The sequence below is a fragment of the Cavia porcellus genome, unplaced genomic scaffold (genome assembly GCF_034190915.1).
Source record: "Cavia porcellus strain 051 isolate PalLab524CR breed Dunkin Hartley unplaced genomic scaffold, mCavPor4.1 scaffold_22, whole genome shotgun sequence".
Taxonomy (NCBI): Eukaryota; Metazoa; Chordata; class Mammalia; order Rodentia; family Caviidae; genus Cavia; species Cavia porcellus.
In genome coordinates this window covers 31,693,083-31,720,873 of record NW_026947505.1, presented here as the reverse complement: position 1 = coordinate 31,720,873, position 27,791 = coordinate 31,693,083, and the positions used below count along the sequence as shown (strand labels likewise).

General features: G+C 40.7%; 1 pseudogene; it reads right to left on the bottom strand.

Moving 5' to 3' along the window:
* Positions 1-7,179: 7,179 nt before the first annotated feature.
* On the bottom strand, positions 7,180-9,762 carry LOC134472169 (kinesin-associated protein 3-like; annotated as a pseudogene).
* Positions 9,763-27,791: the final 18,029 nt, after the last annotated feature.

Genomic DNA, 27,791 nt, shown 5'->3' with positions numbered 1-27,791 from the left:
ACAGGATGGCACCCTAAGGGCAGTCAGTTCCCCTTCTGTTCCAAACAAGTTGCTGGGAGTGCCCCGCCACTTCTGTTTGTCTTTTCACCCCAGCAGGGCTTCTCCTTTCTATGATGGGGGAAGTTTAGATTTATGCTCTAGAAAACAAACCGCTCTTCAGGAAAACCATTCCCCTTCTTCTTCCCATCCCACATCTCTCAAGTCTGCACAACATTCTGCTTTGATAAGGGTGTCTTCCAAGGCCTTGCAGCCTTGTTAATGAGAGATTCCTCACAGTGGGTTGATTGGCATAACTCAGCCTTAGCACTTTAACATGCATGACTCAATTACACAAGAGTTAGCTAATGAGCGATGGGGAAGAAGTTACAGGTTAAAACAAATGGCGCCTAAATGAATCAAGGGCAGCCTTTCAGATGCCCACCGTTCAACAAAGAGCTGGCAAGGCGCTTTCTTCCCTGGGTATGAATCATCCAGATAAAAAAAGGAAACCAGGGCCACCTACGTTCAGAGCTTGTACAGTATGACCTCGAGGCCCAGCATCTACCGGGAGCTTCCTAGCAAAAGGCCAAGCCCCCAAGAATAAAAGGGCTTACACATAGGCATTAAATAATTCTCTTAGAGATGCAAATTTCTAATTAGTTACTGTGGCAACTGTAGAGGCCTAGAAGTAAGCCCCTTACACAATGAACCTGAGAGTTTACTTTTTTGATTTACTACAGCCCTGCAAGTAGAAGGAGACGGAAAATAAATATTGCTTTAACTGTGACAAGAGAATAAAGTACAACATGTGAAGGGATTTCATCCTTTTGTACCGATTCCTGCAGGTCTAAGGGGGACATTATGCTTGACACACTGTCTTTCAGCAGAAAGAGGACAGATTCTCAAAGGTTTGATAAAATCAAGACTTCTACTGTACACACGACCCAAATATAAACAGATTTCTTAACTTGTATTGATGTTTTTATTTCTTTAAGTGAATCAACCCTAGGATTCCTTTCAAGCCAGCTTGATTTGATGGAGTGTTTTTGTTTTATTTTGTACAACTGATTTTTTTTTAAAATTATGAATAGCTCGTCAACCTTTTTACTTAATGTGAGCAAAACAAAATGTTTATGTTGCTGGAATATCTACGTATTGGAGAGTAATCTATTCCTAAGTTTGAATAAAAAGTATTTTGCAAAAAAAAAGTCTGTAGTATGGAAAGTCTGTGTTGAAGGTAGGATATTCATTTTAGGACCACATGAACTGAAGAAAAAATTTGTCCCAATAGTACTTTTTAGGACTAAAGTAATGTTTCAGTAGAGCAAAGTGAAAATGTTTTTACTCATCCTGCAGTGACAAAAGAAAACAATTATTGTCAACAAAACTGGGCAGTATTTTTGTGTGTGGAGAGATTACGTCCATCTGTCTTCTTTCCTAAATTTTGTAAAATACATTTAGTGTTAATATTTGCTCAGAAATTCAAGTGAGCTATATCTCACGATTGTGCTTTGTTTTGATTGTGAATTTCTGAAATCAGTAAATAAAACATTTACTGAAGCTCTGGACCTTTCCAACTGCATTTGTGCTGGGTCTCAGCCTTCCAGCAGCCAGTGCCAGGTATGCCTTCAGTGTAAGTTAAGGGTGGGTTAACAACTCTTCTGTAAGCCAGCCAGGTACTCTTTGTAGGACTTTCTAGGGCCAGCCAGCTCAGCCACAGAAATGACTTCACTGTACACAGAGCAATCTCAGAGCTTGGTGGACATGCTCTCACCACTGTTCCATGCAGGGCTCTCTCTTATTTATATCGGTGTTCACTTGTATTGAATAATAGAAGAACTTTATTGCTGCTCTATGTGGAAGCTAGAATTTTGTCCCAAACTTCCGTGTACCAGTGCAGCTCTTCCCACGCGGCCCTCCTGCCTCCTCACCATGTAACCTCTATCCTGAATCTTCCTGGATGATTTTAGTGCTCTTCCCACGTCCTTATGTATTTTTAAAAATTATATCATTCACTTTTTAACATTTACTTTATTTCTGAAAACCTATATTTTCATTCAGTATTATGTTACTAATATTTATACATATTGCTGCCACACTAAAACCTATCAATTTGACTGATTATATTGTATAAATATACCACATTTAATTCATATGGTCTATTTTCTTTGTTGCTACAAAAGGTGCAAGCAACATTTACTGCAAGATGCCTTAATGCCTGATGCTTTACTAGGAGAGGAAGAGCAAAGTCAAAGAGCTTTACAAAATAATGGCAAAAGCTTTCCAAACTGCTTAAGTCATGCACTCACCAATACTGTGCAAGAGTTTTAAATCTTCTGTCTGCTGTACCGTTAGATACTGTCAGATGTTGTGTGTGAGAAGTAAAAATTTCAATGTGAAGACCAATGACATGAGCTAACTGTATTTCCCAAATGGGATTCCTGCCTCCAAAACTGAAATAAGCACATTAAGCAAGTTCAGTGAGTGCATTCTTCATGGCAGGAGATACGAGCTACAATTTATCCTGTATCTCAGAGGCCATCCCAGCAATTCCTGGTCCCTGGGCGCTAAATATCACCTTGTATGTCAGGCCTGAGTTCTTGCTGGTTATCTTCTAAACTGAAACACGTCCTTAGGTATTCGTGGCATGTGCCACCTCCTTCTTAACAAGTCCAATTTGCAATGTGGCATCAAGTTACACAATGTGATCAAAAATTATGGTGACCGTGCTGTTGACGGTGCCGCCCTTCACGAAGAAAGATTGGAATCTGGGAGAAACGGTTCATCAAACCTTAGTAATGTTGTGCGACATTTTAACTTGCTCAGTATATCGGCCCGTTGTGAGCTATGCTTGACCTGCCATAAACCGTAGCTCGTGAACGATGCATTAACAGAAACGGTGGCAGTCTCACTGAAGTCATAAAATCACGCCTCTGCAGATTCTAGCTTTTAAAGAACTGTCAGAGCAGGAGGTGAAACTTGGGTGTGTGGTTATGACCCTGAGACTAAGGTTCAGAGTTCTCAGTGGGAAACACTGTTCTCTTTGTTGGGAAAAACAAACAAACATGTCATCATCTGTCTCAGTCAACAAAGCAGTGCAACAAAAATCTTACATCCCAAGGTAAAATGAGTCAGCTAAATCCCGACCCAAGTCAGTTATACTGTGATCAAAACCATCCCCACCATGCAACCACCTTTCAGCCACCCATGAGCACCTGGGCTTCTGAAGGACCCACAACTCTAACCCTTAACAAGATCCCTTAGCAAGGTAACCTTGGTTGTGTTTTTCAACCTTGATTAAATTTTGTGAACTGAGTTTGTACCCAGGAAGGCTGCAGTGAACTCTAAGCGCTTATGGGATCATTTAAGAAATGTTGCGTGGGGGCTGGGGATTTAGCTCAGTGGCATAAACGCCTGCCTTGCAAGCAGGCAGTCGTGAGTTTGATCCCTGGTACCGACAAAAATGAAAAAGACAAAAAAAAAAAAAAAAAAAGAAAAAGAAATGTTGCGTGGAGAAAACAGCTGAGAAAGGGGCAAATGTTTTCACCCGCCACCATGATAACGTTCTGGGTCACACATTACTCCTGGCTGCCAGCTCTGGGAATGAAAACGTCACAGAGTTATTCACTCACCCTGTTTGTTGCATCAGGGACCGAGAGACTTCTGGCTAGTCTTAAGTCAAAGTGACTATGAAAGGCAAATGCTTGAGATTTAGGACACTGAGGTAGCCGGGGGCAGCACAACCAGAGACACTCAAGGAAGAGGACTTCCGGAGCCGCTTCAGAGATTGGCAAGGCGGAAACACAGGGGAAGCGTGTTTAAGAGGAGGAGCATTGGGTGGGGATGGGGGCGCAATTAGCTCAGTGACACAAGTGTCTCCCTGGAGAGTGCAAAATTGTGAGTTTGATACTAGGTTCAAAAAGAGATAGAGAGAGAGAGAGAAAGGGAGGAGGGAGTATTTTGAGGAGAATTCACTAGAGTTCACTACAATGTACCTTTTATTCGATTTTTTTTTCATTTAAACACTATTTTTCTTTCATTGAACAGCATCATATTATACAGACTGGGGTTCATGGAAAGCAGGAAACAACATATCCCAGAGGAGAGTGAATATGTGAATATGTACTCCCATGTTTGCCAAGAAAGGGCCAACTTCTGGATTGTTCTCTCTACTCGTAGAATGATCACAGATGCATTTACCAGAGGAATGGCTCATGTCGATCTGGGGCTATGGAAGGACATCTGCATGTGGGGTAGCCACTCAGTAACTCAGCACTGTCTATTAGGGACCGCGTGGCTGTCAGCACTCTTCTGGTTGCGTCACTCAGTCTTGGCCTTAGAGATCGGTCGTGTCTTCTTGTTTTGTGTGGCATCTGAAGCTATACTGACTAGCACCCTGCAAGTGTCTAGCACTGCCTAAATGAGTGTTCGCTGTGGCTGTGAATGGTCTTGCAGGTATACAGCAGTGACATACACAGCCAAATATGTCTTTCCTCATGTTCCTGTTCTGGCAGGGGGGATAATTATGGACCAGGAAAATAAGGCAGTCTATACTATAAAAGATAGCACTGAGTATGAAAAAAATCAGAAAAGGGAATGCAAAATGTCAAGGGAGAAAGTGTTGCAATGATAGACCAGATGGACAAAGAAGTTATCAATAAGAAGATGCATTTTGAATAAAGATCTAAAGGAAGTGAGGAGCTCAACAATGACAGCTGGAGAAACAGCTGCTGTTCAAAAGAACTGCAGGTGCAAAGGCCCTGAGGCCCAGAGCCATGCCTGGCACAATGCAGGAAATAGTTGAAATAACATGACTGCATCCTCGCAGAGTGGTTCAGTAGAGAGCAAAGCCAGAATGGGAACTGAGGGGAAGGGCCTGTAGGAGGATGATGGGGCTGGAGCTGAATGAATGAGGGCAAACAGAGTAGGAAATAAGTTTAGGGGTGAGACATGGTAACTAGGAATGGAAGAGAGTAATTTTTAATGAGATGGGAAAAACATTAAAGAACATTTTCAATGTCTTTATCAAATGTAATCTATATAAAGAGAAACATACATCACACAATAGGAATTTTGGATAGACAAAGTGCACTGCTTTTATTTTAATAGGCCCATTGTGATTGGTGTATTGAAAAGAAATAGTACAGAGTAAAAACAGAGACTCACACCAGGGTGGTGAGAGGAGATGCTATAAAAGGGTCACATTCTGGATGAATGGAATTTCTGTGGTTTACTAAGGAATCAGATATGAATCCCACAAGGAAGAGAGAAATCAATGATGATTTCAAGTTTTGACATAAGTGACTAGAAGAATAAGGTTTCTATATTTGAGAAATAGCGATTTTCTCTCATTGAGAAGGGAATGATTGAAGGAAAAGCTGGTTTTGTGCTGAATTCAAGAGCTGCATTTGGAGCACATTAAGCTTTCAATGTTTATTACACATCCAGAGAGAGAAGGAGAGGGAGAGAGAGAGAGAGGTCATTCACAGCTCGACAGCTCTGGGGGTGTGAAAAGGCTGAGAACCTTAAAGGAAGAATCTGAGAGACTAAAGAAGTAACCCAAGGAATGAGCACAGGGGACCCCTCTTCAGAAGGAGGGAACCAGGGAAGACCAGAGAAGGACAGCTGTGAGGTGGGAACTGGGGGCTGGAAGCCAATACGGAAGTGTCAGGTGTCACAGTGAAGACAGCAGCCAGTGATCAGCACAGGGAAAGGCTGCTGACAAGGTCAAGGAAGGGCAGATGGACGAAGATCATCGGATGAGCAAAGGTCCAGGCATTGTGATGTCCGTAACAGTGGTTTCAGTGAAGTTTGGGGACGAAAACTTGCCTGGGATATGTTCACCATGCATCACGATGTAGGACAAAGAACCCAGCAGTGACAGACGACTCTTTCAAGAAAAAGAACTGAAAGAGTGCAGATCAAACCAGATTTTTAGAATAAAAGTTGAAATAATATGACTGCATCCTCGCAGAGTGGTTCAGTAGGGAGCAAAGGCCAGGATGAGGACTGAGGGAAGGGCCTGTCAGAGCAGTATCACAGAGGGGAAGAGTGGCTGGGTCTCCAGGAAGGGCTGGCTTCGCCTGGGGCCAAGAGTTGGCCTGAATCACAGGAGGCCCCAGTGGGTAGGGGTTAGCAGAGCTTTTGGACCGTATCTTTCTCTCTTTGTTTCTTTTTCAGCCAAAAAGATTTTTGTTGAAGCAACTCTAAGTACTTTAGCCAGTTATTAAAAAGAGTAGCAAGCAGATGGATAAGAAAACATATAGAATATAGAAGACAGTTATATTAAATCAGAATACACTCTTAGACATTGGCTATGCTGAATTACAATAGTTATTTTCTTAGTTTTACGTTTATAACTAAATAGTCAGAACTCCCCTTGGAGTTATCAGTTAGTACACCCTTTTTCTTATATAAGTCATAACAGTATTTCCTTTCATTCTTTAAGGGAATGCTGATCACCTTTTCCCCTGCTAACACTGTAGACTTATAAACCACGACAGAACAGGGAAGAGAGAAGAGCTGTAGAAGGGGAGGTGGGATCTTTGTTCCTTCTCCCCATTATTATAAAATGAAAGTTGAGGTATTCTCCCTTTCCACTTAATTTACATTTAGAGAAATACAGAGAAAAATCTACCTTTTATAATCTTTCATCTTAAATTTGTCCCAAACTTATCAACTGTAAACTAAAGGTGAAGTTTTGGGGGACAAATGCTGTTACCCACAGTCATTTCAAATGTACTTATATGACTTTAAGATCTTCCTTGTGAACTTTTGAAAAGAGTTACAGAGCAGAAACAAAAAGGAGACAAACAAAAAGAATCCCAGAATTCCAGGCTCAGATTCCTCAAACGGAAGTCCACACCGCTTCCCAAGGTCAGAGCTACCACTTATGTGCATAACGAAGTGTTTTCCAGTCTAACAGCTTTTCAACATTCACTTTTGAGTCACACGGGAAATGTTATCAGCGTCAAGATACGGTTGCAGAGTGGACTGTGTTAGCATCATCTGCACTCAGCAGGAGACAGAAGGGACTGCAACTGTCCCCCGCAAACAACAGGGGAAAATGGGACTCACAGTACTATCAACACGCATCATTAGGTCAAAGCTAACCCAGTCTACAAAGATTTCTTCTAAACTGAGAGTACACACAGACAGGGACAATTTTAGTGAACCTCATGGTCATAGTGGGAAAATTCATTAAGGTGGAAGCCGTAAGCTGATAATACCAACTTGTTGGTCAAAGCCACCCATTCCAAGGCTGCAGGAAATGAATGTTGTCTAACTACATCTCCATTCTGAAGGTGACAGTCACGGAAGAAATCTGGACTTGTGGCTTCTTCATGCCACAAGGTCCAGGTCTTTTATTTATATCCTCTATGGGTATAAATGAGGCTCAATTTGATCATCGGCATGTAAGTTCTGCTTACACTCATCTACCTAACTACCCAACCACCTCCAACTCCTGAGAAAAAGCCAGCAGAGCTTTTCTCTGAATTTCCTTAGCCTATTCTTCATCATATTCCACTATAACATCTAGTGTGTTATCACAGGCCTTTAAGATTTCTTTGTTGTTATTATACATCAGATCTATGAGATATGCAGGGGCCTGTTTTGTCCTTGATTAAGACATCTCTTGTGGCTTGGTGGAAAACTATCTGGTAGAAGGCATAAATTATCTGACACACAAATTCATCATCTTCCTGTTGAGCAGTTAGTAATTCCATGAGGGCAGGCATTACTCCAGGTTTAGCTAGCAACGCAGTGCAAGAGTGACCATAAATTCAGTTCCAATCATTGTAACCCCTTCTGAAACAAAGTCATCTTCTGCAGCATCTCTTTTTAGTTTATCCTCAAGGTATGGAGCCAATTTGTACTCCTTAAGAACCAGTTTCCCGTCCAACTCTGGAATGGTCTGAATTGCCAGAGTCCCCAAAAACATTTGATCACAAACTCCTCCTTTTCATCATTAGAGATCTGGACTACAAGGTCCCCAACATAATTAATAAACAAAATATAATCATAAACAAATTTTTACCTGGTTCACCATGCTGGGAAACACTTCTAATTATTTTCATCAGCAATGGGTCCTTGAAATTCAGAGCCCTTTCCAAGAGCACCTTCAGTCCATCTCCTTCACCAAGCAGCTGTACGTTCCTCTCATCAGCAGCAAGATAATGCAGAAAGAAATGAGTGTGAAATCAATTCATTCCTCTCACATCCAAGAGCATTTTCATCACCTGTAGGATAGAACCAGTGCATGAAGACAGTGATTTAAAGTGATCATCCCTGCTTATGCGGTAAAGCAAACATCCTGCTGTTTGTAGTTTACTGTTTATGTTCTAGTAGGAGTGCAATGAGATCAAAAGAAGTCCAGCTTGTACCATCATATCCTCACTCCTGTGTCAAAGGACAGGTTATTAAAAGCCAGAAAGTGGCATTGCATGCTTACATGGTATCATTTCTACCAGTTTTCAACAATATCCATTTATGCCATGTCATTTTTATCCTCCATTACAACACAGAGTTTCTACAGCCAGCATACGCAGCTCAAACTGTCCCAGTCAAGAGCCGTCACCACCACTATACTCCTCTTCCTCATCTTTGGTTCTGTGCAAGCATCTCAGCTGAACTTAGAAGCAAATAAAGATTTGCAATCACTCTTCTTGTTTTAGCACCAGCCTCTGATTTTTAAAAGTTTTTTTTTCAATCTTATTTTCAAGATTTGGTGTCAAGGTCCTTATCAACAGGCTTCTTCTTCTTCTTCTTCTTCTTCTTCTTCTTCTTCTTCTTCTTCTTCTTCTTCTTCTTCTTCTTCTTCTTTTCCTCCTCCTCCTCTTCTTCCTCCTCCTCCTCTTCTCCTCCTTCTTCTTCTTCAAAAGCTCTTCTGCCAAAACTAGTATGTTTTTTAACTCAAGATCAATGATATTCATACAGTTCTAGTTTTATATTGTCATTATTCCATGAAATCAAGGAAAGCTGGAAAAACAAAGAAAGCTGTCATTTGGTTTGTAGATAACTCAGTACTTTGCTCCGGTCTTCTCTCAGGACTCTTGCGTGTGCACCGAGGGGGTTTCACTTGATAGCAGTTTTTCCAAGTCACCAGGATTTTGAACAAGTTGCAGAAACAGGCATATCGGGAATATATTTTTTTTATTGGTACCAGGGATCAAGCTCATGACCGCATACTTGCAAGGCAGGACTTATGCCGCTGAGCTAAATCCCCAGCCCCTATATCAGGAATATTTACATACAATAACTCAAGATATTCATCCATGTCACTAACATGGCAACTTTACAAACCTCCATTCCTTCAAAAGAAGTGTGCTTTTTTGATCTGCTTCATTTTTCTTTTTCATTTCATTTTTTCTTTTTCTAGACAGTGAATCATGGTGGTTACAGCAGTGTTCTACTCCATTTCATCTTGAGGGATGAATAAGTTTACATTCTTCAGCCCCTTCCTTGTTAGGGAAGTTACATCTCTGTTGGCATTGAGAACCTTCAGACAAATAATTTTTTTGGCATTCCTTTTGGTCTCACAACAAAGGATGGCCCATTTCTTCAAAAATGGTAGCTTCCAACTCGCATTGAACAGTAAGTACTTTTTGCTGGTGGGTGTACATCGTTAGCATCTCCTTTAACCTTTCTTTCGAGGTATGGAGTGTCCTCCCCTTGCACGGCAGTGTGGAGGCTGAGAACTGGGCCAGGCTGCTTCAGAGGATGAGGGCCAGAGACCCTGGGAAAGCAGGCCAGGTGGGGCAATTGTGGTGCTTTGGTTACCATGGTGAGGCCCTGGCTCCTCCCTGGCTCCTCTCTCAATGCCACCCCTAGGGCAGACTGCCCTGGGGGTCTGCCAGGCCCTCCTGGACTGTTTCTCAGTGAAGTCAATTGGAAGCAAGGATATGGAGAAAGTGTTGGTGCTTGGAGGACAGAGACACACATAGATAGCAATGGTCTAGGAAAGCAGAAGAGATCATTTGTTAGAGAAAGTAGCATTACCAGGTCCACACTAAAGGCTCCCTTGAATCAACAAGTCTTCAGTGAAAGTTCAACCATTCAGAATGGCTGAGTGGTTTTTTCCAAGCCAAGTGATGGGATAGGACAGGCAACACATTACATTCATGGCAGCAAGCTTCTGATAGTCATCCTGATTTCTTTCTCACTTAGAATGCATTGGAAACCTGTCCACAAAGCTGTGGCTAATCAATTCCGTGAGCATTAGTCTGAATCTCTCCTAAGCTCATCTCAGTTTCTCCAGACTCTTTTCTGTGTTTCCACCTACTTGGTCCCACTTGGACCTCCCTCAGATCTTGTTCCTTTGAATGACCCGCAGAGGGGCATGTAGCTAGGAGAAGAAAGTCAGGAGATGGACACAGGAGAAATGAAGTGTTCAGCCGGACTTGACGATTTTCAGGTTCCTACAGAATGCCCAGTTAGAGATGTCATACTAGACACTGGACTTCAAAGTTCAAGAGAACGGCTACATTCCAGTGGTACCTATTTGTAGAATAGTCATGGAACACTTTGGTCAACAGTGGGCCATAAATACAACAGTGATCCCATAAGATTATAATGGAACTGAAAAGTTCCTATTGCTTAGTAGCACTAGGGTTGCTCTTAGTCATAGTGTAATGCATTCCATCTCTCTGATGACACCAGTGTAACAAACCACTGCATTGCTGGCTATATAAAAGCACAGTGCGTGCATTTGGTTACAGCACATAATGGTGTGAGAACATGCGTATGGTACTGGCACATGCCCGCACTACACTCGTCATCATGGTTTCCAAGTGCACCTCTTATACTTTGGAAAGTTTATTGTAGAGCAATATGGTGTCTTACAGAGGTAGCAGCTCCGTCCCGTGCCTGTTTTCTGCATCTCTTGATTGGACCAAGAGGTCATGATGAAGAATGGAAGATGTAGCTCAGTGCTTGGTTAGCACTGATGTTCGATTCTCAACATCAGTAAAAGGCAAAAAGAAGTCACAGTGAAGTGACCTGAATGGCTGACCTATACCCACTAGGTTTGATTAAGCCTGCACGACAATCAAGGCTCCTAAGAACGCAGCCCTTTACACCTTGGATGGGTGTTCTCTCCCGCACAGAACCCTCCCCCCCAGTTACCCTGATAGCACTTCCAGTTTCCTGCTGAGCCTCCTGGGACTTGACATCCAGCTGCTCCAGGACTTGCTTCTCATGCTCCACCTGCTTTAGTCTGTGTCTCCCTGGTCTCAGTTCTGCTTCCACTCATCTTAGATGTGAAATCTACAAAACACTCAGGTTCTTCTGAGCTTTTGGGTTTTGTAGTCATGCGTCAGCACAGAGCTAGTATGACAGCACCAATTAGTTTTCTTTCCAAACTCTTTGGAGTTTCTTTCCAAAGTATTTACCTTAATTTCTACATATAAACTCGTGTGTTATATCATCACAGACCTCACATTTCTTACACCAGTCCTTTAACAGTTGCGAATGTCCTTGGGCACACAAGATTTGTTCGGGTTCATTTTTGGTTGATGCTGGGGATCGAACCCAGGATCTTGTACACGCTAAGCAGCTATTGTATTCCAAGCCATGTCCCTACCCCACCCGGAAGTTTTAGGGGGCTTCCAATCTGTGCAAACTCATGGACCAGTTAAACACACCTCTTCATAAAGATCCGCAATACCTTACAAGTACATAAATAGGATGCTCTACAGGTATGATGAATATTTTTAGACTTTTGGTAATTAAAATGGTAGAAAATTGCTGATAGTTTATCTTTATCCTAGCAGCAGACCTGAGTTATGTCTTACTAGAATATTCCATCTGCAAGTCTGAAGCTCAACTTTTATTTTATTTCTCCACATTTCAAAGTTATATTTAAGCAATGTTAATATGTAAAATAAATGTAGATAATGATATATTTTTCTTTAGAACAAGATACAAGATAAGTTGCATTATCTTTCTGCAATAAAATAGTAATATCCTACTACGGGCATATCTTTTTTTAAGTAAATCAAGCCAGATGTGATGGCACATACTTATAACCCTAGCTCTCAGGAGGCCACGCTGGGAGAATCACTGAAAGCTTGAGGCCAGCCTGGGCTACAGAATGAGTTCAAGTCCAGCCTAAACTACATAGAGAGACCTCATCTCATCAAATCAAATCAAATCAAATCAAATCAAATCAAATCACAATATTCCCGTTCATTTATTCAACAAACATTTCTTAATTAGCACCATGTTCAAAGCAATGTGTTAAACATCACAAGGGGCATAAAGATGTATTAAGAAAGTGTTATTGCTCTTGAGAGCCCCTATAATGCAGTAGATTCATGTATAAACATACAATGTGCTCATTTTTTTTTTTTTTTGCTTTAGTTTTTTGAAACATGGACTCTCCATGTTCTTCAGGCTGGCTTGAATTCATCATGTAACCCAAGAGGACCTCAAACTCACAGCAATCCTCCTGCCTCAGCCTCCCTAGTGCCGTGGTTATAGGCATGTACCACCATGCCTAGCTTACAAATAAAGTAAAATATAAAATAAATGCATTGTAAGTACCCAATTCAAAAAGGTACTTTCACTTGGGTTTAAGGAGGCAAACTGAACCAGATCTCAACTATCTTCTGCTCACAAAAATCATTGATAGAAGCAACAACAGAAAAAAAAAGAATAGGGGCTGGGGATTTAGCTCAGTGGCATAAGCACCTGCCTTGCAAGCAGGCAGTCGTGAGTTTGATCCCTGGTACCAATAAAAAGTTTAAAAATAAAAAATTAAAAAATTTTAAAAAAGAATAAAAAGTAAAACATATAGCAAACATGCATATCATCAGAAATGAAGTAAGTGAAAATCTCTGTGCCCACAAAATACTAAGATAAACATTTCCAACTCCATCCTGCCAGGTTTGTGACAATCTCATTAGCAACAAATTTCATCCATGGAAAAATTAAGAGTTAAGGGCTCTATTTTCAATGTGGAAAATGAATTTAAAACAAAACAGTACAAAAAAAGCCACATGCACACACACACAATCCAGAACAGTACTCTAAAGAAAGACAGGAAAGAGGAAATGGCCCGCCAAAAAGATTTAAAACTTATGAGTAGATGCATGGAATCTTTTGCTTGGCCACTCTGATGGCCACTCAGAGAAAGAGAAAGAAAAAGAATATAACAAAGCACACTATGATTAAACATGCTGGTGTCCTTCCACTAGGAAACCTGAGGGTTCATTTTAATCATAGTTTTGGGTAAAAAGAAATCTAATCAAATATAAGAGCACGGCAACACAAAATTTGCAGAAACTGTGGCTCACACGAACAGAGCCCTCTGCTCACCAAGAAGCTACTTTAGCTGTGTTTTACCTTGAGGTGGGAGTCAAAGCTGGAGAAGGCACAGCCCAGTGCTGGGTGTATTTCTCCATTTGCTGCCCCTCTCTGTGGCTGTCAGAGGAAGGGCACCAGAGCTCTACTCTTGGGAGGACTCAGACCCCTCAAAGGCCAGGCTCTCACACAACCTTATTCCCCAGACTTTGGAGAGGAAAAACCCAGGCCTGCCTACCAGGAGCATGTGAGGATTCCATGTTAAGAACTGGCAGGTAGAAAGAAAATTGCACCTGTGTATCCCTGAGTTCAGTGGGGACAGAGAGCAGATGAACAGAGAGTAAATGCAACTGGGACTGAGCACTTGGGAAGGAAAGCAGAGCAGGGAAGAGGGACGGAGGGGGTGAGGAAGATGCTGCTTTGCAGAAGGACTCTGGGAGGTCCCTGCAAGGTAGCTCGGGAAGAGGCTGGCCCTGCCCTGAGGGGCCTGGGAGCAGATCACTCCAGCTGGAAGAGCTCATCTGTATGCACATTTCCAAGAACTGGCCTTGGAGAGGAGTCAGCCTGGAGAGCATGGTGGGGGACTCAGGGATCACAGGGTCGGGACAGGAGAATTTGGCTTTGACTCCTAAGAAGAGAAGGCCCTGGGAGCCTGGAGCGGAAGAATATGTGACCCCTTCTGGCCAGGCTGCTCTGTCCAAGGCCTGAGGGCAATGGCAGAAGTAAAAAGACACTTGTACGAGGTCACTGCAGTCATCCAGGTCAGGGATCAGCAAACCTTTTCTTGAACAAATCGGATAGTAAATATTTTTGGCTTTGTGGTCTGATGGTACCAGCTCCACTGGAGCACCGTAGGTGCCAGGGGTATGTAGATTTGTTCCTTCCCAAGCCTAGGCTGTGGTCTGCAGCCTGCAGATCCAGAAAACAACCATGGCTTGGAGCAGGCAGGTAGGTACAGTTGGATCCTGTCTATTCTTTAAAGTAGCAACTAAAGGGATGTGATGGTAGATCACACCTTGATATGAATAGAAAAAAATCATGGCTGACTTCAAGGCTTTTTCCCTTAAAATCCAAAGAACACATATCTCTGTACAGTTGAATAGGTTGTTCACTGCACTGGACAATGCATTTAAAAGAACTCTGACCCCATTATAGACACATTCGCTTTGTGTATTTATTATCATAATTTTCTACCAATAGCACCAAATTATCCTTTGTAACCAAATAATGTATCACAATAATTTTTCAAATAATGGAAATAAAATATCTTAAGGAAAGAACTTTTACTAATTCACACCAAGTTGGATCGTGTCTTAGTGATGAACTTGCTGTAATTTTCTAAAAATCATGATTTACTTTTGTAAGTTTTCTTGACCTTTCCCCAGTCTAAGACTTCTAATAAAGCAGTGTGATGTCTGGCCATCTTCTACATATAATGGTGTAAGGTTGATGATCATCTCATGAATTTTGATACATAAACAGTTACTCATTGGTTGTCTGTATTATTTTAAATGACTTTTTCCATTAAATTGTTATTATGGATCTCTGGTTCCAATGAATTGCTGTAGCATCACTAGCTTTCAAAATACAAATGTATCTAATGCTATGTCTAATGTTAGTTTCTATGCAATATAGATTAACAAAGAAGTATAACTTTTATTGGGTCTTAAAATTTTAAAATGTACAGTACTACCTCACTTGTGAAATTAGTTTTCCTAAGGAACTGATCCTTTTGCATGCTACTTTAGTAGCTATAATGTTTTTCTTCGTATAACTTTTAAGGTATCATTATAAATTTACATACAGAATTTACTAGGATATCCAACAGTGACATCAAATCTTGTTTCAAATCAAGAGTTAAAAAAAAAAACAGGCTCTATTATTCAGTAACTTACAGTACTTAGTCTATTAGCAGTCAGAGATTTTTGTTTTTGTTTTTGGTTTTTAGTTTTTTGTAGCACCAATTCAATGAGGGTTTATCTTTAGGAGAATGTATATTTAACTGGAATTATGAAAAATCATTTATTACCTAATATTTCAAAAAGTCTTTATCTATTTGTATGACATCTTTTAAAGAACTTTTAAAAAAATGTTAGCTCATAAAAGTGTGAAGCTATAAACAAATATTCTTAACAAATAAAAATTTCTGAATGATTCTTGTCAATTTTTATCCAAAATTTCGTTAAATTTAGCCAGACTAGAACATGTCACTATCTACACAAAGGACAAAAATATTTCCCTGGAAGCATACGGAGCACACATACATCCTCCTTCTGCAGATCACAAAATGCTGATTTGCTTGGGAAGGAGAACTGTTGTATAAATCAATATTATTACATTCTTAGTACAGAGTTTGAGATTCACATAAATTGTGTGATAGCCTGTCTCCAAAGAAAGCCTAGAAAGACAAGACGTTCATTTTTCTAATAGAAAGTATAAAGTAAGTTACTCATTTCTGAATCTATTTGCATAGCTATATTTAAATTGGCTTTAAAATTACAGTAGATAATTAGTTTTATTTCAAAATTTTTGGAGATATCTTTACTTCCAAATGCTTTATTTTCAAGATTAATGTATTGGTAACCTGTTAAATATTATAAATATAAACTACTTTTTGATAGAACAATCAGAAATTGTCATTTTTTAAAAACTGCCCCTGAATTTTGCACTGCCATAAGTGGCCTCCTAGGATGGGGGGAAGAAATCTGGGGAAATAGGGTTTGCATTTCTTGGCAGGGAGGAATGGGTTAGTTTCTATCAACTTCTCTATCTGTCCTTCAATATGGTCCCTTTGGGTGGAAATTTATAAAAATTCTTTTTTTTGCTTAAAAGCTGTGTTAGAGGAACAACTTCAAAAGGAAATCAAGAAGACAACTTCATTTATATTAGCATCAAAAAGAATCAAACATTTGGGAATAAATTTAAGGAGATGAGATACACAGAGACAAAACCACACATACTGAAAGAAAATAAGATGACACCAATAGATAGAAAAACATCCCATGTTTATGAGTTGGCAGATTTATTACCATTAGAACAAAATTGGGAGTCTCATATTTTCTGATTACAAAATTTACTACAAAGCTATGTTATCAAAACAGTGTGCTACTGGGATAAAGACCAACATATAGATCAATGGAATAGAATGGAAAGCTGAGAAATAAAGCCTTAAAAGACACAGAGGAGGAAAACTTCATGACATAGGAATTTATAATGAATTCTTGGATACCAACTGTCCAAGCAAAAAAAAAGGAGGAAGGAAGGAAAATTAGACTTTATCAAATTTAAACTTTTATACATCACAGAACAATTCAGAAACAACTTATATAGTATATAAATCACTTAAGCTGATAAAACATTATTATCCAACATATATAAAATAACTCCTACAACTTAACAAAAGAAAAATAAACTAATTCAAAAATGCACAAGAGTTGGAATAAGACATTTCTCCAAAGAAGTCATGCTGATGACCAACAAGTAAGTTTTGGGGAGCTGTGATAACACACGTGGGTTCCAACGTCTGTCGATCCTGCCCAATGCTTCTTTTAGTGCTGAGCACTGCAATGTGTGTGAAGTGACATCTAACCGCTGGTTTTTACTTTGCTGATTTTGTTTTGTTTCACCGTCCTGTGGACTGAGCCCAGGAATGCTCTATCACTGAGCTACACGCCCAGGATTTTCCAGTTTTCTATTTTTCATTGTGAGACAGTCTTGCCAAACTGCCCAGGCTCCCTCAACTCATGATCCTTGAAAGAGTTGGGATCACCAGCACGTGGCAGTGTTCCTGGCAAACGTGGTGTTTATATGCACTTTATAGATGATTCTGGATGTCAAGAATGCCTAGTTATCATTAAAAGATGTGTTGGCAAAAGTAGAAATTGGAACCCTCATTAATTATTGTGGGTATATAAAATGGGGTAAAGACTGAGAAACACTATAATTCCTCAAAAAATTAATCATAGGATGACCGTATGATCTTTGGGTACATATCTAAGATAATCAAAAGAACTTGAAGAGATATCTGCACACCCAAATTCACAGCAGCTTCATTCAGTTACCAAAAGATGGGAGCCACTTGTGTCCATGGACAGATGAATGATCAACAAAATGTGGTCTATACATATAAGAAACATTTCTCAGGCCTAAAAGGAAGGAAATTCTGACACATGCTACAACACGGTTGGATCTCGAGGACAGTATGCAAAAATGAAATAAACCAGCCACAAAGGACAGTTCATTTATTATTTCCCTTTTATGAGGTACACAGAGTAGTCAAGGCAGTGCTCAGGACATAAGCACTTTGAACTGAAGGACACGGCAAGGCCTCAGAAACAGGGTCTCTCTGACCTTCTTCTGCCCCTAGGTCTCCTGGTCCTCATTTGCCCCCAAAGCAAGACACAAAAACCACCATCCCTCTTCCCTAAGGCAGGACACAGAAATTAGAACTGTTCTCCCCACCAAACAAGCAATAAAATCTAGAAAAGTTATTCTCTAGCTTCTCCCTTGAAGACTCATCCCACAGGGATTCCGCCCACACCGCAGACAGGCCGTCAGGAGGGACCTGAACACACAGCCCGGTGGGGCTCCTCCCTCCGACTATCACTGTCTCATCACTCTCTTTTGTCCAGTCAAATTTCTACACTACTGCTATTCTGCATCCAACCTGTATACCATTTTTGAAGACTCCACTGAGCTCTATGTATGTATATCTCCATTTTTGAAGGCCCCTGGAGTCAGGTAAATTTTTGAGTAAATAAATTGTTAGGCTTTCCTTTTGTCAATTTGCTTTTGTCATAGGAGTGACCAACATCAACCTCACTGAAGGGGAAGGAAATCGATGTCCTCCCTTTCTCCTCCTGCAGCATAGAGAAAGTACAAAGATGGCTGCCAATGACTGGAGCCCGGGAATAGTGTGAAAGGGCTTGATGGGTACACAGTTTCAGCGGGAGACAGCAAGAAAGTTCTGTGAGGGACTGCTGGCGATGATTGTGCAGCAACGTTGTGCTTTAAAATGACCTTCATCCCTTCCCACCTTTATACCTTAAGATGGTTAATATGAGTCAGGCATGGTGGTGCAGGCCTGAGCTACAAGCTGCTTAGGAGGCTGAGGCAATAGGGTCACAAGATCGAGGCCAGCCTGGGCGATTTAGCAAGATTCTGTTTTAAAACTGAAAAGGGCTGGAGATATATCTATATATATTTATATGTATATTTTTATATGTAGATATATATAGGCATATAGATATGTACTTTGTATAGATATCAATGGTAGAATGCCCCTGGGTTCAATCCCTAGTATTACCTGCCCCCCTCAAAAAAGTAAAAATAGTAAATTTCATTGTCTTATATACTTTATCACTGTAAAAAGAAAAAGAAACTATGTTAAAATGTCTGCTTTTCTTTCTTAAGGGATAACTGTAGGAAAAAATAATGGAGGATTTCAGAAGTCACAACAAAATGTTCAAGAATACGTAAGTTGAATGCCTATGAGTTTGAGGCCAGCCAACACGCAGGTTTCTTCCCAAGAGTGGCATTCAAGGCAATTTCTCCCATAAATCTCCCCTCCTGGCACAGACTGTCCTGTTCGGCTAACTGCAGGACGGGGGAAATGCAATTTCTGTCTACTGGCAATGCTAATGGCTCTACCACAGCTGTGAAAAAGTGATTGAGAATAAAATACCATTTCCAATCAGCTTCACTAAGTAACCTTCACTTAAGGAACAGTAAAAATTAAACCAAGCCAGTAAAACGCGGTGTGAAAGCAAAAGAGGAGGGGCCAGCCATCTGTGAAATGTGAAGTTCACTGGCCAGGGCAGGCCGGGAGGATGGAAGCCCCGCAGGGATAGAATGAACTAGCCTGAGGGGTGGGTCTTTCCTTTCTGACTTGCTTCTGTCACCTCCCCGTTCCCCAAGATTGGAGCCTGGCCCCTTCTCTTTAGTGGCTCCCTCCTTGCCAGGTTATGTGGCCTCACTGGTGCGGCCTGGACAATGGATGTTCATTTGACTGCTGTAAAAGTTTCAGTGATTAAAAGGCCGTGCCACAGCCGGGCCCATGACACTTTCTTTGGTTCCCTGGAAGCCCCTTTGATTCACGGGGTTCTTTTGACAGGATTTGGGGGCAGGAGTCATTCTGCAGTGGTGAGAAAACTTCTGCATTTTTAAATCTGCTACCTCCTCTCTGTGGACATGGTTAATGTGTAATTAATGCAATGGCCTTTCTTGGAGGGGTGCACAGTCAGGTTTACCTACCCCCAGCCACCTCCTTGGGCTTCAGTAGGGAGACTCTCTCTCTACTTCCCTCTCTTCCCTTTCTCCTTCCCTCCTTCACTTCCTCCATCCCATGTCCTTGGTGGAAAGGTCGGGTGGGGCGATATTGTAAAATTAACCACTAACCTTTCACAATATTGGAACTTATTGGGAAGGAGGAAACAAAACATACGGAAAGATCAAAGTTAGGTGAGGATACAGCTGAAAGGGGACTAGAGGAGGGAGGGATGGAGACAGAAAGGAAGGAAGAAGAGAAAGAAAGGGAGGGGAGAGAGAGAGTGAGGAAAGCACGGAGACAGAAAAGGGAAAGAACCATTCCAACATCAGTGTGATTTAAATAATGGGCAGGACGGATTCTTAGGCTGGTGTGGGCAGCCCAGGGGGCTCAGGATTGCACTACTGATGGACTGCGGCCTTCCTCTTGTGTCATCAGACCACGACTGGCAACAGTGATGGGTTACTCTAGGGACAAAATCATGTGGAGCCTCTGTGAGCCCTCGCCAATGGACTCACCAGCAGATACCTAGAAAGGTGCCTCTGTGAGCTCTGGCTGGAATGCATTGAAATTAGACAGGTCCTCAGGGTAGGAGTGCATGTATCAGAGTCCTACCGAGGAACAGAGTCAATATAAATATACAGAGTCAATATATATATAACAGATTTACTAGGATGGCTTACTGGACTAGAAACAGAAGAGCCATCATGGCCGTGTGTCAGATCAGGGGCAGAAGAATCCAGAATGGGCCTCTGTGCCCTAGAGAGCCAGAGGACCCAGCAGCGGTCAAAGTTGAAAGACCTGGAAGCTCCCAGTAGAGTCTTGGTATGAGTCTGTGTCAGGAGGATAAAGAAACTGAGGCCAGCTCCAAAGCCATTGGTGAGGACAGAAGCTCCTCGCACCCTCATCCTTTCCCTCATCCAGACCACAGGCCTATTGGTTAGTGCCACTCACATCTGGGGTGAGTCACCCCTCCAGACTGCTGACTACACAGCCATCATCCATGGACACTGCCGGAACTTCACTAATCTGCTAGGAGGTTCTTACTCAAATCAAGTTGGCATATCACAGTTAACAATCACAACCCACCTGCTCTGCTCCTCTTGAACAGTTTAAACTTGGATTATTTCAGAACATTTACAATCATGTTCTAGAAGTTCTTGAATCCCAGTCTTTGATGGTTAAATGCCTTCTAACAGTAACTCAGAACTCTGCTTTGGATCAATTTGTATCAATTCAATGAACTGTTTTAATTTGGGACTCCTGGAAGAATTCTATTTGAAAATCAAAGTATTCAAATGTGATGTCTAAGATGTATACAAATTTAAATTTCAGACCCTGTGATGACAAAAGCTATCATTTTTATTCTTTGAACCTGGGCTGAAAGAATCCCATTAAGCATTAGATGCTAGTAACATCAAATAGCACCAGAAATGCTGGAATATCTTATATAACAGTGACAGTTCATATAATTCTTGACATCATTTCCTCAGTTGAACTATTCTTATTTTGAAATGAGCCAATAATTAGAAAATGCCACAAGGTGGAAATGTGTATATTTGAATCTGCAGCAGGCTCTGCTTCTGGGACTTGGCTGAGACTACTAACCTGGGAGCCATTTGATAATCTGTAGTCAGAGAGGCTTCCAGGAATCTCTTTGGAAAAAGGTCACCAGGAAGCCCTTTAATTCTATCATTCTTAAGTGGCTTTCTACCACCAGTGGGTGCCTCAGCTTGAGCCTGCAATCTAAAAATAATCATCTGCCTTCCTTTCATGGTAGCTAGAGGTGACAGTGGCTGCTGAGTGTCCTCTCCACCAGTGGGGAAACTTCAATAAACACCTTTCTCTGAATCTCTGCTCTTTCACCTGTCAAGTAAGATGAATAGCATGCATAACGGACTTTAGGAGTGTTATATAAATGCAAACTACTGCTGTGTCTTTTCCTTAGTAAAGAAAGCTCTGAAGGAGTACTGTTACTATTTGCTCTGAATATTAATTAATTAATTTATTATTTGCAGCACAGAGGATCAGGATGCCAGGCAAGTGCTCGCTCACTAAGCAACATCCCCAGTCCCTGAATTTTTTTTTTTTAAACAAAGTTGCTCTATGTAGCCCTGCTGGCCTGAACTCATAGCAATCCTCCTGCCTCAGTCTCCCAAGTGCTAGGATTACAGGCTTGTGCTACCTCATCTGGCAGTCTCTGAACATTTTTTTTAACACTAGAGCTGAGCAAAGGTTTATAAGCATCACAATTTATGGGGCTGTGTTGTCTTTGACTCTGGAATAAAAGGGTTAGTCTAAATCTTATTTGTGATGGGGTAGATATTTTTCTTTAAATTTCATTTGTGAGAGAGTAGACACTTTTCTATCTCTGAACTAAGTAACCTTCCTAAACTTCCTGAGTGATGGTTTCCTCACCTAAAACTGAATTGATGACAGGTGATTAACGTCACCACCACATACTCACCATGTTTGATAGTGTATTCAGATTGCTATACTGACAATTTGAATGCATCAGAATCTTTATGATTTATCCTCTAGCTTGTTTAAACAGTAGTAAATGATTCGCACTTCCATAAAGATCCTTCACATAATCAGTGCCACAAAAGTTACTGTCATCTTTTTTATGGCTTATAGACAGTAAATGAATTGCCACAGAGTTTGTGTTACATAAAAGCTTCAACAACATCTTATGCAAATTGTACTAATATGTTAAAAAGTAAATGAAGACAGGACACCTTTTCTTCCCAGTTTAAAGTGTTGTGATAAAGCTTTGGAAAATGGAATTTACTGGTTTGCTTTGAAATAATTGGTGATAGTTATTCCATCAGTAACCAGATTTATTAAATTCAAAATGCTGCCAGACTTTCACTTGTGTTGTCCCAATCTAAGTACTACCTGTTATAAAATTAGAAAGGATTTAATAATGTAATATTTTCATATACTTGACACAGAGAAGCACTGTCCCCACTGGTCCCCTATCAGAGTGTTATGTGTTTATTTAACACTTTTATTAATACAATTTAATATTGTTTAGGAAAGATATAAACCATACTGAAACTGGTCTTTTTACAAATAGTAATTTTTTTTCTTTCTTTTTTTTTTTTTTTTTTTTTTTTTTTTTTTGGTGTGGGGGTTTAGCTCAGTGGCACAGCACCTGTCTGGCAAGTGCAAGGTTGTGAGTTCAATTCCCAGTACAAAAAAAAAAAAAGACATTTAAAAATAGTGATTTTTAAAAGAAGAAATGGTATATTTAATTCCAAATATCAGGCTCTTGTACACTTATGTATAACTGACATCTCCACATTAATAATCCCTGCAGAAATGCACCTGAAACCTGCTGGGATCACTGCATCTTCCTAATTGGCCAGACTGGACCCCTTCTCACAAAGCCAAGAACCTTGAGGACCTATGTTTGGAGGTTCACAAGCAAAGAAGGGAAGGAAAACTTCAAAAGAAACTTCTTCCCCTTGATTCCAATACATTGGCAGGTCGGAGAGGATATGTTTGTGGATGGGATTAACTCCCTGCTGGTTCCTCTACATCTGAGAACACTGAGCCCCCCCACACCCACCCCTACCCTGGCAGGGGGCTGGGATCTGCTGACCCTTCCAGAGCTGAAGTCTCACCAGAATAATTTCCTGGTGACAAATGCCCCAAAGCACAAATATAACACTGTGAGCTTCATATTCTCCCAAATGTTTCTTCTCAGACAGAAAAAAGCACAAGAGTGGGAAGGAGATGGGAGGGTTGGGACAGTGAGTGGATCCTTTAAAGTAAAACTAATGATAAAACATCTTCACCCTTAAATAAACTTTAAGTAATATTGACTTTTGCATTTATCTGAAATAATCATGGTCTCAGAGCCTAGGTTTCCTGGAATTAACTAAATACAATAGGTTAAAAAAAAAAACCCAAATTCAATTCCTCATCCTGAAAAGACTGGAGGGGAGAAATATACGTGTATTTCAATAATGTTGAAAGTGTTTTCTCAGTATCCTTACTTTCTAAATACTGTAATTTCTATGATGTAGGCATATTTATATTTAACCATGAATATGCTTTTCTCAGTTGATCCTAGACTTTTATGTTATAATAGCTCTTGCTTGGTAATGTATTTAACCACACTGTTCACAAATGCCCACCTGATAAATGTCTGTAGCAATCAAGATGGTGGCACTGATGGCTCATAGAGGTGGCTGAAGTTTGTTTTGTTGATGGCTAAGTAGCTGTAAGTTTAAATCTTGGGCTGATAGAATGTCTGACAAGTTTCACCTATGGAAACTTGCATGCTTTTTAGGTCCCAATGACAGTCATACGTTTCGTCCTAATGCAGAAAAGCCAAAGAGAGTCAATTATTAGTAAGAGTGAGTGATGCCCAAATAATACCACCAGACTTGTTTGTTTCAAGTACCAAAGTGAATAGCATTTCTGAGAAACACCAGGAAGAACACCAACAAGTGAGGGGTGTTAAAAAAAAACCATTCCAAATGGTTGGTTTTCACTTGGGGGGAAAAATGCCCAACCTGCTTGAATGGGAGTCACTGTTTCCCCATCCTGCAGGCCCAAGCAGGAGGAAACACGGGACAGGAAGCATCCATGGAGGAACTTCCGGTCCCCTAAAGAGCATTTTCCACCATCTAAATGTCAGGAACAGGGGCTGGGGGTTTAGCTCAGTGGCATAAGCGCCTGTGTTACAAGCAGACTGTCGTGAGTTCAATCCCTGGTACTGATAAAAACGAGTATGACCAAAAAAAAAAAAAAAAAAAAAAAAAAAAAGTCAGGAACATGGAAAAGAAGAAATTCATGCTCATTGGCTCTTAATTCTGTTTGCCCCACTAGATGCCATATTTTCTCCCTTTAAACATAATTTAAATAGGCAATGATGAGCTGAGTTCTCAGCTTTAGATAATTTGTAGTAAGTCTCTTAATTTGCTAAGAATCATGTTCCCTAAATTGTGCATTATTAATAGCATACAGCATACCAAATGTGCTTCCTTGATATATACTGAAGGAAGAAAGGCCAAGTATATAGTATTAGAGCCACAAATTGGGATCTTGTTTTGCTTCAAGATGCTTTGAAACATGTAATTATGAACATAACTCTGCTTGTGAACTTGTCCTCATTAACTTAGTAATTAGCAAGATCTTGTTTGATCTTAGAATTCATTAGACCTTGCAGCAGGAAGACTGCTTGTGTTTTAACGCATAGGAATCACCCATTAAGGTGATAATAAAAAATCAGTATCGCTTTCCAGCTTATTACATTTTTCCAAGGCTCCTGTACTGTGCCTAATTAAGCAGTGTTTTACACTAGAAATATTTTAAAAGTATCATTATCATTTGTTTTAACATGAAGGCTGAAGGAACTTCTGTTTAGTAAAAGGCTGTCACCAATTAAGTCATAAGCAGCGGCTAGAGCCAAGTCCCTTTCCTCATCTATTCACAGCGCTCTGGTAAACTGCAAGCATGAGAAAAGTTTGGGAATCCAAAGGTGGATTTCAGAGAGTGCCTTTCTCCCTTAGGATCCTCAGGCATCCCCTCAGATTTCTAGAATTGCATTCACATTTCCAAGTGCAGTTCAGCAAGCCACAGTTCTAGTACATAAATAAATGTAAGGTTATTTATATACTTCTCAGTTTGTTAACACCAGTATTGTCTGACATTGTGGAAGTCACAAATATTTTAGAGACAGACTGTCTATATTATTTTAGAGAGAAGGAAACTGAGGCATGACAAGGAAGGCATGACAAGCCCTCCCAAGGACACAAATCTGTTCAAAATAATTGCCTCAATTTACTACTTTACTTTCTTGAGCTCTTCTCAAATACACAGTTGAGAGGTCTGAGGCTTTTCATATTTCTCGTCTTCTAGTCTACTGAAAAGTTAGAAAGGACTTTAATGACACCAGCTTTCTTGGGACTTTCTGAGAGCCCAGGACTGTCAAATCATGTAGGATTTATTTATTATACTGAACTTCACACTAGAGCTGAGATTTGTCCAGAAAATTCAGCCAATCGTAGCCTTGATTCTGCATTTTCTTATCTTGCAGTGAAGGACCTTAGAAGCACACTTCAGAACTGTATGTTTCCTTTGTGGCAAATCTAAGATACAGGCAGTGCCTAGAAGGCAATATTGTCACACAGGTACATGGGAAGCGGAGGCCGCTGGCAGGCCAGGAGCAGAGCGTGCAGCCAGCCTGCCTGGGTCAGCCCGGGATCTGTGCTTGGGCCAAGTTAATGTGTCCACTTCCTAAAAGAGGGGAAATTTCAAGCATTACAGTTATCACCACCACAAAGCTCCAATAAGTTAGTATTTATCAGTCCCATGGAATGGAATTGATGTATAATAAATCACATTAAAATAATTAAAATCTTGAAATCAATCTTTTGGAGAAGCTTTTTACATCACTAGAGCAGTTTATTTGTCCAAAATTATCTCAACTTTGCTCTCTCGTGCATAGAATAAATTGGACATGATTGTGGATGTATATATATATATATATATATATTTTATATGTACCTCTAACCCTCTCAATCAACTTTAAATATAAGAAAACCATTTTCATACCAGGTCCTACATTTTGAAAATATTACTTACCTAACTTCTTCCTGGTTTTAGTAGCAATTAATATATTTTAAAATAAGATTGGTTATGGTGATGCATGCCTATGAACCCAGTACTCAGGAAGCTGAGGCAGGAGAAAAACCCTGGGTTCAAGGCCAGCCTGGGCAACACAGTGAGTTTAAAGCCAGCCTGAACTACATAGCAAGATCCTATCTAAAATTAAATAAAGAAAGAAAGAAATAAAAAGAAAGTGAACAGCAAAAATGCATCAAATAAAGCAGAAAAAAGTAAATGTTGGGATTGCATCTTATAATATAGCTTTCAGTTGTAGTAACTGCCTGGATGAGGCAGTTATTATGCTGATGATTATTTTTTAAATATTTCAGGGTCATTTGGGTTTGACAAAAAATACATCCATTCAGATAAATGAATCTTATTTGATGTAATAATGATGCCTTTCCATGAAGTAGAATTTGCAAGATTTCTATTAGTTTTCTCATAAGGTTTATAAAACGAGAAATTTCAATATGTTTGAAACATGCAATGTTATTCGTCAGCCCTCTACCCATAGAAAAGGCACAGTTCATAAACCAGTAATTAAATATTCCACAAACATTAGAATAGTGTGTTTGCAAAAGTTATTATTTGTGAATGAATGGATTCACGCATTCTTCCTGAGGATGAGAATGCAGCCACATTTCCTTTAGAAAGTTCAAAAGCTGCCCAGGCTCCTCTCTGACAATCACACCAGGCCTGGCTGGAAATAGAGTCATTTAAAAACTTACAATGTGTCTTTGGCTTCTATTTTTAAAAATCTTGACAAGGTGCAGCAGTCTGTAGGGATATTATTTGATTTCTTGGTTTGTCGGTGAGGATTTCCACTCCGCCCCCACCCCTCCTGTTTGAGTGAGAGCAGAAGTTCAGAAATCTGTAAACAGCCAGCCGCCTGATTTAAAGGAAACTCTGGAACATAATGAAGCCCTCTCTCTCCCTGTGGTCGGGGCCTGGCCTGCTGGGCTCAAGCCCTGAAAGCAGCCGCTGGGTGAATTTCCCAGCCTTTGGCGCCTGGCTGAGCCTGGAGTTTGCTCAAGGGCAGGGAGGCTGTGTGTAAGCAGGGCCCCAGCCGGTGGGTCTGGGCTCCTCCCAGGAGCTCAGGAAAGGTGACGGGGCTCCTTTAGGGCTTCTCTCGTCCCGGTGCCCCTCTTTTTCCTTGAGCCAACACAATAGTTTCTTCAGCAGGTCTCTCTGCCAGGGAGCGCTCCCTGTCACATCTCTCACACTGGGACATTTTTCCACATTTCCAGGATTATAGCCACTTTCACTTAGATCTATGTGTGCTGCCTCCACATACAAAGGAGCACTTGGGGACAGGATTAGTAGGATTAGAAGAGCTTCGCATATGTCCAGTTCAAGCAATTGGTATTCAAAGCTTTACACTTTCAAATGCCACCAAGAGAGAGAAAAGGAACGGGGAGCTTGCTTTGCATTTCAGCACCTTCAAGAGAGGAACAGTGCTTTTTATTGGTGTTTAAAGCCGCGGGGATAAACAGATTCCTCTTCTGGTTTAATCCAGTCCAACATACCACGGGGCCTCTAATCTGGGGAGCCAAACAGCACTGCTCCCAGGCTCTGAAATCGCAAACTTCTGCCTTGGGGTGGTTGCTAGTGTGCCAAAGGC